Raw genomic sequence first — 13,070 nt, forward strand, 5'->3', positions numbered from 1 at the left:
AACTAAGCTACTACTTGTGCACGTGGCATTGTACTTGTGCACGTGACATTAAAACTTCAAACTTATACAGTAAGCACAAAGCCCAGTAATAATCCCCTACCTCCTGTGGGAAAAGATAACTGTGGCGATGTTCCTCTGCCAAAATGTACAAGTCAGAGTTAAGAAGTACTGTTGCATCGTGGGTCTTGCCAGGCCATCCAACATAGGTATCTGTGAATTGTATATATTGTATACAATTACAGTTGTATCACTGTAACATAGGCTACCTTTGCAAAATATTTGAACATATATATTAATCTTTCAATATGTAGCAGTTTGTTATATGAGTATTGACATTTTGCCAATGGGACTCAATATGAATGAGTGTGATTGATATGGTTGTTAACATAACCAGTAATAATATTGTGTATTGAGTGAATAGTAGTGAATAGTAGTTGTTTACCAATATGTGTGAGTACAATTGAGTGCCATCCTTTTTTTGTTGTAATAACCTGATTTTCTTTAGGGGCAATAATTGGTATGTGTTTGCCATCTATAGTACCGGCACACATAGGAAAGCCTCTTCTCTGGAACCCTACTATGGTTCTATCAAGTTGAATACCCGTTGGCAATTTGATCTATGTTTATTTAGTATTTTTTATTTATCCCCTTTTTCTACCCAGTTTCGTGATTACGATCTTGTCTCATCGCTGCAACTCCCAAACGGGCTCAGGATAGATGAAGGTCGAGTCATCTGCCCTCCCGAAAAATGACCCGCTCACTTAACCTGTCAGAAGGAAACACCGTTGCACTGACGACCGGAGTCAGCTTGCAGGTGCCCGGCCCGCCACAAGGAGCAGCTAGAGCACAATGGGCCAAGTAAAGACGCCCCCCGGCCAAACCCTCCCCTAAATCGGACGATGCTGGGCCAATTGTGCGCAGCCCTTATGGGACTTCCGGGCATGGCCGCAATACTGGGATGCAGTGCCTTAAACCTCTGCACTACTTGGGAGGCCATTGATGTATGTTTTGTACATTATATAATTTACCACCCTACAGACTTTGTGCGCTAGACCACCTGATGCTGATATGCCAATGCCAACGAGAGTTGCCAAGGTCCGATATTCGCAAGTAGTTGTGAGCCACCACAACACAACGGCTATGTGCTTCTAATAGCCAATGGCATTTCTCCATCTGGTGTTCTGTTTTTCAATGTAGGGGGCGAAACTGGGATGCGAGGTATTCAAATGATCTTTCCGACGTCAGACCACAGGTTAATGCAGTCATATTTATGTAAAGCATCTTCCTCCTCTAATTCAGCTTGTAGGTGTGAAATCCAATCAAATGTTATTTGTCACGTGCACCGAATACAACGGGAGACCTTACAGTGTAACGCTTACTTACTGTATATGCCCTCAACCAACAATGCAGTTTTAAGAAAAAGTAAAGTAAAAAATAGATAAGTCAAAAAAGTTGTGTTCTCTTTGTATTAAAGAATGCACGTTCCTTAACTGCACATTGTTGGACGCTTGAAGGTAATGCAGTCGAGAAATAAAAAAAGACTGAGATTGGGAAAGCAAAGACAAAATAACGAATAATGGATCCATTTTCATCTCCAAATCTTCAGTGGGTGGCATGTTTCTCGAATTTTGGAAATGATATTATGAAATAGATAGCCTAAAGGCCTAAAACTTCAATCAGCAACATTTATTGTTGTCAGGGAAACAATACAGAACATTCTATGCGGGAGCAGAATTCCAAGCTTCAGAAGCTCCACTTTTTTTAATTGTCCGAATTGTTGCTATGGACCTGTTACTGTAGCGATGTCATGTACGGTGCAGCGGAAAGTATTCAGACCCTCTTGCTATAATGACAGAGCAAAAACAGGCTGTTAGAAATGTTTGCAAATGTACAAACAGAAATATTACATTTACATACGTACTCAGACACTTTACTTAGTAATATGTTGAAGCACCTTTGACAGCAATTACAGCCTCACGTCTTCTTGGGTATGACACTACAAGTTTGGCACACCTGTAATTGCGGAGTTTCTACCATTCTTCTCTGCAGAGCCTCTCAAGCTCTGTCAGGATGGATGGGGAGCGTCGCTGCACAGCTATTTTCAGGTCTCTCCAGAGATGTTAGATCGGGGTCAAGTCCGGGCTCTGGTTTGGCCACTCAAGGACATTCAGAGACTTGTCCCGAAGCCACTCCTGCGTTGTCTTGGATGTCTGAGGTCCTGAGCACTCCGAAGCAGGATCTCTCCAGACTTTGCTTTGTTAATCTTTCCCTCGATCCTGACTAGTCTCCCAGTCCCTGCCGCTGAAAAACATCCCCACAGCATGATGCTGCCACCATTTATTTAACAAGGCTATAACGTAACAACATGTGTAAAAAGTGAAGAGGTCTGAATACTTTTGCGAATGCACTGTATATGAAAAATGTATCAGTTAGAGGGAAAGGCTGTTTGTCCAGTTCATCTGGGGTTTGTACTATAACGTAACGATACTTCAACCAGGCCCAGCTATATCTTCTAGCAGGACTTCTTTGCCACCTTTCATCTCAGTTTGGCCAGATACTTCTGAGGGAACTCAGTGCTTTCCAGACATTCCATGAGGTGCGTGTGTTGAAAATGTAACATAACCACCATGCCGACTCACATCAATAAACTTCTTGTGGAACCGATTATTGAAATGCAATGCAATGAAATGTGTGTGCTCAATGTGTACCTCTCAGATTTTACAATAGATTCTCAGATTCCATTTGATTCTCTTTCCTTTCACACAGGCACAAAGACACACACACACGGACACCGTTGTCCTTCTGTCAGCCAGGTAACAGTTGTGGTCGAACAACGGGGTGAGGGTTCCGTCCTTCCACTCGATCGCGGATCTCTCCGCAATGTAGGGATTGAGAGTGGGCTGGCTGCATGGGATGCTGCGTTAGCGGGGCTCTCTCGCTAGGTAAAGGGGACCCCGGCTGACTCAATTACCCGTAGGAGTGTAAAACGTCAGCACACACACAACCTTCTTCTTCCTGTGAGATGGAAACCATGTATTTGTAGTTACACACAGACACAAGTCACACCGAGTTTTCTTCATGGAAAATTACCATCTAGTTCTCATTTGTAAATTTGTAAGTGAGTGTGGACAGTTGTGGGTATAGCAGTTTTAAAAAGTAGTTTGATAAAAAACTGACTACAGGGTCATCAACAATCTTTGGAGCATAATTCACGTTCAGGGGGAACTTAGACAATTCTGAATGGAATTCAGAATGTAGTAGGCCTAATACTGTTTATGGATAGTGTTACTGACAAGCTACATTTCCATTAGTCCCCTTGTTAGTGGACCAGTAGTGGTACAGGGGAGCAGACAGCAGTGTGCAGGTTCTCACCTGTTGTGGTGGATGTTGAGGATGAGTATGACAGTCCCCAGCACCAGCACGGTCACTTTCCAGCCAAACTCTATACAACACACACACATATGGACAAACTCTCAGAAAACAGTTCAGACTCAACAAACATTTTTGAACTCTAAGCAAGCTTCTGGACCCTCATGTAAAGGTCTTTCGAACTCTGGGATTCTCTTCACTAGCGCCACCCTATGGTGGTTAAGTGACAGAGTAGAAGGCCCCACAGTCAATCTGGGCAGAGAGGTGTGTTTTGCTCTTTGTTTTGCTTTTGTTTTTATTTGAAGGTATGCTCAATGCAAACCCATAAATGTTACATCTGACTTTCAAGATTTTATTTCACGTGAAATGGTCTCGACAGGTTTATAAAGGCAGTTATCGTTTTCCTTCCACACCCTTCCGTAAGGCTTTGTTTTTTACATGTATTTTTTGAGGTTGGACTTCAAGACGTATAGCACTTCAGCACGTAGGGCGCACCGATTGGTGTCACCTCGTCAGTCAGTTTGTGTTTCACCTGTGCTGGTTTTCCATCTCGTTAGTGGGAAGGTGATTCGACTGCGCTGGTCCAGGTGCTATTTAACAGTGTCTGGCCCAGTACTCCAGTTGTCTTGAGAGATGTGGAGGGTCAAAACCTTCCTTTGTATGATTTTGTTTTGTGCCACTTTTTTGATTTGCTTCCTATCTTTAAGCTTGGTGAGGGTTTTTCGTTTGTTTGGTTTCTTCTTGGCCAAATTTAGTGGGCGCTCATAGTGGGTGCCTTTCAGGTTCCACTTGTTTTTTCTAGTCAACTTTAAGTGGACACCCCCATGAGTATCTTTCAGAACCCCTCCTAAAACCCCACCTGTTTCTTTTTGGTTATTGGTCAGTGACTTTGATAGTTCCCGCTTCTTTTTGAGCGACATTTTTGATTTTCTTTCTGGGGAACATAACAAAATGGGGGCTTGTCCAGGATGTTGTTTCCCATGAGTAGGGTAGTCTGAACCTTCTCTGAACCTCCGCCGAACCTCCGCCGTTCCCAGATATGAGTTGTTAAAATACACTTGTGGTAGTTTGTCACTGACATCCACCCAAAAGGGTTATACGATTGTGAGAATTGTTTTGAACGTTGCAAAGACTAAGACAATGAAGCCATAGATTTTAAGTCAGAATTTTTTGTGGAAAACCCTACATGGGAGTTGCTAGATAAATGTACAAAGGTGAATCTGCTCACCATTGCAAAGCGTTATGACAAAGTGGCATCTGGTGATCCAAAAGCTGTAGTCATAGAGTTGATCGGTACCGCTTTGGTGGAGGAGGAAATCCTTCCGGAGAGGGAGGTTGATGAGATGGGTACCATGGGTAGTGGGGGGTAAGTCCCATAGACGTGCAACTGAGGGAGATATAACTAAATGCAAAGTTGGAGCAACACAAACTGGAGTATGAGCACAGTGAAAGACAAGGCTGGCTTCCGGTTTAAGCGGGCATTTGTGTCAAGAAGCAGTGCGGCTTGGTTGGGTCTTGTTTCGGAAGACTCACGGCTCTCGACCTTCGCCTCTCCCCAGTCCGTACGGGAGTTGCAGCGATGAGACAAGACTGTAACTACCAATTGGATACCACGAAATTGGGGAGAGATAGGTCTGGAAGCACTCTGAATCCAGTCAGGCCATCCTGCACCCCAACAGAGTTTGATCGTGTGTCGGAACAAGTACCGCCTTTCAACAAAAAGGAGGTGGATGTATATTTGACTTTGTTTGAGAGGATTTCCACATCCCTAAAATGGCCACGTGATATTTGGTCACTGCTCCTCCAAGGTGGTCTTGTGGGAAAAGTTCAAAAAGTGTACATCGCTTTATCTCTTGACCAGAGTTCAGATTTTGATACTGTTAAAGTTGCTATCCTTCGGGCTTACGAGTTGGTCCCAGAGGCATATAGACTACAGTTCCGTAAATTACGAAAGACAGAATCACAAGGCCATGTTGCGTTCGCAGGGGAACAAGCTTGTCTTTTTGATCGGTGGTCTGGAGGGTGTTTTGCCTTTGTCTGACACCTCAGAAAGTGGCTACAGTGTGTTAGTACAAGGCGTGGAGATGGGTTGCATGGAAGTTCCATTGTATAATAATGTGGAACTCGAGTCTGATCTTATTTCTAGTTCCGTTGTCGTTGGAGTGAGGCCTAGCCTACTGGCAGGGTCCGAAATGAACACCCGCCGAGCACAAAATGCGGTTATATTTTCTGTTTGTCGAGTAAATCTCAGAAGGCTATCCGCCACACTGGCAGGTAAATGTTTGTACCAAAATAGTAATGTAATAAAATATCTGGCATGATGGCTCGGAGGAAATTACTCATGTTTGCCAGCCACAGACCGTCTCTAGTGCTCCTAGTTTCATGGCACTGTTTACCATACGGGACATCAGCTACTCGACATCGCTCACTTGCCACGGGTCTGCTGCTAGCTACTGTTCATTAAATAGCTGTTATGTGGAGACATTTATCTGGAGTAAGCCAACCTTTGAAACAAAAACCCACACACGAAAAGGACGAATCACATCAAAAAAGAACGTTTTGTGAGAATTTTTGGAGGTTTGGAGATAAAGGAGTTTGAAGTGGCTGGCGACAGTATGATACGGAGGCTGTGGTGATGAGTTGTTCTGTGTGTCGCCAGTATGCTAAAGATAAAAGCAGAAACAACTAATTTGTCATCGGGATTAAAATGATGAAGTTGGAGAACATTTGTGACCGTGAACACAACAAGTGTCACATTGCCTGCGTGTCTCTGTGTCCTGGCCTCTCCTCTTGACACCCTCTGAGCACTAATGGAAACATCAGAGCAGACCAGCACGAAGATGAAGATACTGTTTAGGACTGTACATGCCATTGGCAAGAAGGCGAGACCACTTTCTGACTTCGAGTGGATGTGTGAGTAAGTGAAAATGTTGTTACTCTTGTAGCTAGACTAGTACTTTTGTAGCTATTTTTTTCAAGTCTATTTTGCAGACGTGGTCCAGTATTGTAGGTTATTTCCCAGCTCTTGATAAGCTTTGGTTCACCTCAAAGTGTATAAATATCATAAAAATATAAATATCATAAAATGATAGGCCTACTGATGCTGACATGGATCTCCATGCTTTCCTATGGCTCTGTAACATTATATTTTAATGTTTGTCTCCAGATGCTGTTCATTTTAAAGCATTGGGACACAATTGACTTTAACAGCCTTATAGTGTTGATCCTTAAGTAAACTAAGGGTAGAAGGCTAATTTAGCACAATCAACTTCCAGCTATATTGGATAACATGATTGTATATTTAATTATTATTGAATTAATTTGATGTTTGATGTTTGATTTTTTGCAGTTTGAATGAGAAAAAAAAAGGACTCGCTGTGGGCTCAACATATAGAATTGAGAAGCAGGCTAAAGAGTTTATGCACCATATTGCAGAGGTGGAGAGAAACAACGTCAAAGACATTTTTTTTAAAACTCATCAAATTTCTCTCCATGTCAGATGGCTCCACAGACAGTTTTGTGAAAGAGGAGGAGTTAGTTTGTCAGATTCTGTCTCAAGGGCAAGATCGAGTCGAAGTTTGTTGGCAGCAAGTCGGTGGAGAAGGCAGACGCGGCACATATAAGCAACTCCATCAGTGCCATCGTGGAGTGGGTGTGTGATGAGTGGGGGTGCAAGTTGGTCGCTCTGGGAACAGATGGAGCTGCTGTGATGACCAGAGCCAAGAATGGTGTGGTCAGCTGGCTGAAGGGGGACAGGCCTAACATCATCGGCATCCACCGTATGGCACACCGCCTTGAACTGACCTTTTCTGATGCCATGCGGTCCAACGTGGTGTTTCAGAAAGTAGAAGACCTCCTCAGTAGGCTCTACACCTTCCACCACACCAGCCCACTGAACAGGGAAAACCTGGTAAACAGCCCCCAGGCTCTTGAACACACACCACTGGTAAACACCAGAATTGGTAGGACACCTATTGTCACGCCCTGGCCTTAGTATTCTGTGTTTTCTTTATTATTTTGGTTAGGCCAGGGTGTGACATGGGTGATTTATGTGTTTTGTCTTATCTAGGGTTTTTTGTAGATTAATGGGGTTGTGTTCAGTTTAGTGTTCTAGGTAAGTCTATGGTTGCTTGGAGTGGTTCTCAATCAGAGGCAGGTGTTTATCGTTGCCTCTGATTGGGAACCATATTTAGGCAGCCATATTCTTTGGGTATTTTGTGGGTGATTGTTTCCTGTCTCTGTGTTCTCTGCACCAGTTAGGACTGTTTCGGTTTTGCCACGTTTTCTTATTTTGTATTTGTATAGTGTTTACGTTTTCGTCTTTATTAAAGATGCTTAACAATAACCACGCTGCATATTGGTCCTCCGATCCTTCTCGCCTCTCCTCTTCGGAAGAAGAAGAGGAGGAAATCCGTTACACCTATTGCGTCCACTGGCTCACTTCCTGCGAGGTTACCAGGGGTGTGTCCAGCACCTGGTACAGGTAGTGGCGCTAGATTACTATGCTAAGTACTCAAAGTCATCATCAATATATAATGTCCAGTAAATAACAACAAACACGGTTACAATTGGTAACATGTTTCAATGTTTTATGCACTGATAACATGTGTCACATCTAATATAGTTTTTTTTTGGACAGCAATTAATTGTCTATTTGTATGTCTTTGTTCTTTATGTATTTCAGATTCAATCTGCTGATGCCCAAAATGTCTGAGGTGTCCAGCCGGTAAAGGCCAGGAAATACTACAGTACTGCGATGGAGGCTGTTCTTATCCGCTTCTTTGGCTTCGTGCATGACACACTAACACACCTGAGCAATCTGTCCGCCTGTCTCCAGAGGTCCACCATCACCATAGCAGAAGCCCACTGCTCCTTGTTCTCAACACAGACAGTACTTAAAGAAGTAAAAAAACAGGTATGTTTATTTAAGCTGCAATAAGAAAGACTTACCTTGAGAGAATTAAGAGAAAGTAGTACGTCAATAAGAGAGGGAGAGCGACTGTGAGTGAGAGGGTGTTGTAAAATAAGCCTTTTATCACCAGAGAAGGGCCCATGATGAAGGCCACAATGGCCAACAGATATGAGGGGATTTCGCTGACCAGGTGACATCAAGACCCTCGTCACCTCACAGGACAAAATGCTTCACAGGCGAGTCGTGATTATGACTGACAGGTTCCAGGTCGCCAGTGTAGGGGTTCTGTGTGCCAACAAGCTGGTCAGCTTCACTAACTGGCCAGTGTCAGGAGATGAAGCAGCAGGTTACTTTATGTGTTGTATTAAAACCCCACCTGTTCCGTTTGGTTGTTATTGACTTTGTTAGTTTCCTCTTCTGTCTGAGTGCCATTTTTTGGTTTTCTTGCTGGGAATGTAACATTTCCCAACCCACCGTACTCAGTAGTGAAGAATGTCATTGAGGGGTCCTCAGAGTCCGTTGCGCTTTGAGACAGTTGAGAGGGCTCTGTCCCAGGGTCCATTTCAGTAGTGTTAGGGGCAGCCACACCATCCCCTGGAACTGGAGGGGGGAAACACGTCAGCATTAGAGAAGCAAGGCTCAAGCCACACTCACCTTAGAATACACCTCTCGTTGCCATCATTTGGCCGTATTTGAGAAGTGGATAATCTATTTGTCAACTATTTGTCATTTCACGATTGCTTTCAAAATAGAAACGGACAATATTCATACGATTACCGGTGTTTTATCTCTTAACACTCAAAAGTTGGTTTCTCCACTGACTGTTTGATAAGGGGAACCATGGGGTGTTAAAAACACTCGGAGACTAGCGTTTTGACTGTCAATGTGTTCAGCCTGAGACATGGCATGTAATTATCCTGACACTCACACCTCACCATTGCTACAGCCCAACCTTCCTTTGTCACAGACCCACTGAAAATATCCTGAAAAACTCCTCAGTCCTTATGTCTGACTGAAATGACACCCACTCTGCATTTAAGAGCATGCTGTGTTGGTTGTGTCTCAACCGATGGCGGGCACAACTCAAACACCTCCATTATGCAAAATACGGCCTACACTACAACATATGCAAACATCTATATTACAATAGAAGTTTATGAATTGTTTGATAATTGATGTTAAATGATATAATAGTTTGACAACCCCTGTTTGTAAGCTTTTAAATGATATCAAACACAACCTTTTATGTTTTCCCGTGATGATGACATGGAAATCTCATGGTAGGGTGGGGTACGGAAAATGGGTCAACTCCTAAATGTCTTGGCATTAGGTCCAAAGAGCTACTTTTCTGTGGAAAGTATTAGGGCCAAGTGAAGAGAACAAATAAATAAAGAGTGATGGGTGGTAGTACTTTTTTTTCACATGGATTGTACTTTAAAAATATATATTTTGAGAATAAAGTTGAAGTACATTTGATTTAGGCTTGCCGTAACGTGGGTTGAATACTTATTAACTCAAGACACTTCAGCTTTTAATTTTTTATTAATTTGTAATAAAAAAAAATGTAATTTCACTTTGACATTAAGGGGGAATTGTGTGGAGGCCAGTGACACAACATCTCGATTTAATCCATTTTAAATTCAGGCTGTAACACAACAAAATGTGGAAAAAGTCAAGGGGTGTGTATACTTTCTGAAGGTGGAGACGTGTGTGTGTGTGTGTGTGTGTGTGTGTGTGTTGGAGGTAAAAAGTAGGTGCAAAACAAACAGCCACCAATCTAATGATCTAATACACTCGTTCAAACAGGCGTCACTGGGCACGCATGCACGCTTATCAATCTAATGATCTAATAACTTGTTCAAACAGGTTTCAGTACACACACACACACAGTTTCCCCCTGGCAACTTCGACTACAGGCATACACTCTTCCAACGGCCATGGTACGTTATGAGAAAACACAAAAACTATCCTGGCACTCTCACTGACTCCGAAGAGACCTGGGGTTGATTCCCTGTCAGTCTGCCCGCCGAGGTCATTACAATGTTTTGCTGCGTAGCGTAGGCAAACACCTTGCACTGGGTACCAGTCTTTTAGCTAACAATCCGCTCATTGACACTCCTGTCTTTGACAAATGACAGGAGCGGCAAGGAGTGTAATGTAGTAACTGATTAGACACGGCAAAGCTGCCATACATTAGGTTAGAGAATCTTACTGCATGTGGATGTTCAGAACCAAAAAAATCTGTAAATAATGACAACTATTAATTCATGACTTTATCCATAGTGCTTTACTGAGAGTAGTATATCCCCTCTATGACAACTATCATAGGCTATCTTGGGATCCTGGACACCAGGGACTATGCGTGTGTATGTCTCCCATGTCAAGCTGCTCCCCAAATTTGCTACAACAACGCTATTTTGCAGTACCTTTAGCAGCCGACTCGATTGAAAACCCCAACCTGTAGGCTAATAGCAGTCTATTGGGCAAGTAAATTATAGGCCTATCCAACCACGGCGGGAGGAATGAAACAGGGATCTTACACAAATGTGTCTGTGGAAGGAGAGGCAACTCAAGAGGATCACTCCTGCCTGTTTGAATGTATTCATGGGGTGATTCTCCCTTTTTCTAAATAATCATTGATCTATATATATACTGACATTTTTTAAAGCAACATGTGAGGTTCCATGTTTCATGAGCTGAAATAAAAGATCCCAGTAATGTTCCATATGCACAAAAACCTTATTTATCTCAAATGTTGTGCACAAATTTGTTTACATCCCTGTTAGTGAGCATTTATCCTTTGCCAAGATAATCCATCCACGTGTGCCATATCAAGACGATGATTAAACAGCATGATCATTACACAGCTGCACCTTGTGCTGGGGACAATACAAGGCCACTCTAAAAGGCACAGTCACACAACACAATGCCACAGATGACTCAAGTTTTGAGGGAGAGCGCAATAAGCATGCTGACTGCAGGAATCTCCCCCAGAGCTGTTGGCAGATCATGTAATGTTGATTTCTCTACCAATGTTGTTTTAGAGATTTTGGCTGTATGTCCAACTGGCCTCACAACCACAGACCACGTGTAACAAAGCCAGGCCAGAACCTCCACATCTATCTTCTTCACCTGCGGGATCATCTGAGACCAGTCACCGGGACAGCTGATGAAATTGAGGAGTATTTCTGTCTGTAATAAAGTCCTTTTCTCGGGGGAAAACTAATTTTGATTGGCTGGGCCTGGCTCCCCACTGGGTGAACCAATGCCCTCCCAGGCCCACCCATGGCTGTGCCGGTGCCCAGTCATGTGAAATCAATAGATTAGGGTCTAATTTATATTATTTAAATCGACTGATTTCGTTATATGAACTTTAACTCAGTAAAATCTTTCAAATTATTGCATGATGTGTTTATAATTTTGGTCTGTATAAGTATTGGCCTAATTAGATTCATGATGATGAAATGTCATAGGCTATATATAAAGAAATAATCACTGATCTGACATGACTTGATTGATAACCAAGTTCACTGACTTTTCACAGCTGCTTTTCAAGAGACTCTATGCACCTACTCCTACTCCCACTCACTCAACCACTCTTACATGCCATACCTTCAGAAAGTATTCATACCCCTTGATTTATTCAACATTTAGTTACAGCCTGAATAAAAAACTGATATAATTTTTTTCACCCATCTACACGCAATACCCCATAATGACAAAGTGAAAACATGTTTTTGGAAATGTTTGAAAATTGATTGAAAATGAAATACAGATATCACATTTACCTAAGTATTCACACCCCTGCGTCAAGTTAGAATCACCTTTGGCAGTGATTACATCTGTGAGTCTTTCTGGGTAAGTCTCTAAGATCTTTGCACACCTGCATTGTTACAATATATACACATTATTCTTTTTAAAAAAATCTTAAAACTCTGTCTAGTTGGTTTTCAAGCCATGCCATGGATTTTCAAGACAATTTAAGTCAAAACTGTAACTAGGCCGCTCAGGAACCTTCAAAGTCATCTTGGTAAGCAACTTTGTGTATAATCAACTTGTGTTTTAGGTATTTGTCCTGCTGAAAGTTTGAATTCATCTCCCAGTGTCTGGTTGGAAAGCAGACTGAACCAAGTTTTCCTCTAGCATGTTGACCGTGCTTAGCTCCATTCTGTTTATTTTTTATCCTGAAAAACCTCCCAGTCCGTAAACGATGACAAGCATACTCATAACATGATGCAGCCACCACTATGATTGAAAATAAAATAATTACTGGTACTCCCTAATGTGTTTTATTGGATTTCCCCCAAACATAACACTTTGTATTCAGGACAAAAAGCAAATTGCGTTGCTACATTTTTTTGCAGTATTAGTGTGGGCATGCTGTTACAAATATTAGTCATGTTTTGGAATATTTTTATCCTCCTCAGGCTTCATTCTTTTCACTCTGTCAATTACATTAGTATTGTGGAGTAACTACAATGTTGTTGATCCATTTTCTCCTATCACAGCCATTAAACTCTGCAACTGTTTTAAAGTCACCATTGACCTCATGGTGAAATCCCCGAGTGGTTTCCTTCCTCTCCGGCAACTGAGTTAGGAAGGACACCTGTATCTTTGTAGTGACTGGGTCCAAAGTGTAATTAATAACCACCATGCTCAAAGAGATATTCAATGTCTGCTTTTTTTTTTACCCATCTACCAATAGATGTCATTCTTTGTGAGTAATTGGAAAACCTCCCTGGTCTTTATAGTTGAATCTGTGTTTGAAATTCACTGCTCAACCTTACAG

General features: G+C 42.3%; 1 long non-coding RNA gene across 1 annotated transcript; it reads left to right on the forward strand.

Moving 5' to 3' along the window:
- Positions 1 to 4,006: 4,006 nt before the first annotated feature.
- LOC118937352 lies at positions 4,007 to 9,771 on the forward strand. The gene is made up of 3 exons (XR_005034631.1): positions 4,007 to 4,080; positions 8,054 to 8,284; positions 8,412 to 9,771. It is a non-coding gene; the product is annotated as an uncharacterized LOC118937352 (long non-coding RNA).
- The last annotated feature ends 3,299 nt before the right edge of the window (positions 9,772 to 13,070 follow it).

This window comes from Oncorhynchus mykiss, chromosome 11, assembly GCF_013265735.2.
Source record: "Oncorhynchus mykiss isolate Arlee chromosome 11, USDA_OmykA_1.1, whole genome shotgun sequence".
Lineage (NCBI taxonomy): Eukaryota > Metazoa > Chordata > Actinopteri > Salmoniformes > Salmonidae > Oncorhynchus > Oncorhynchus mykiss.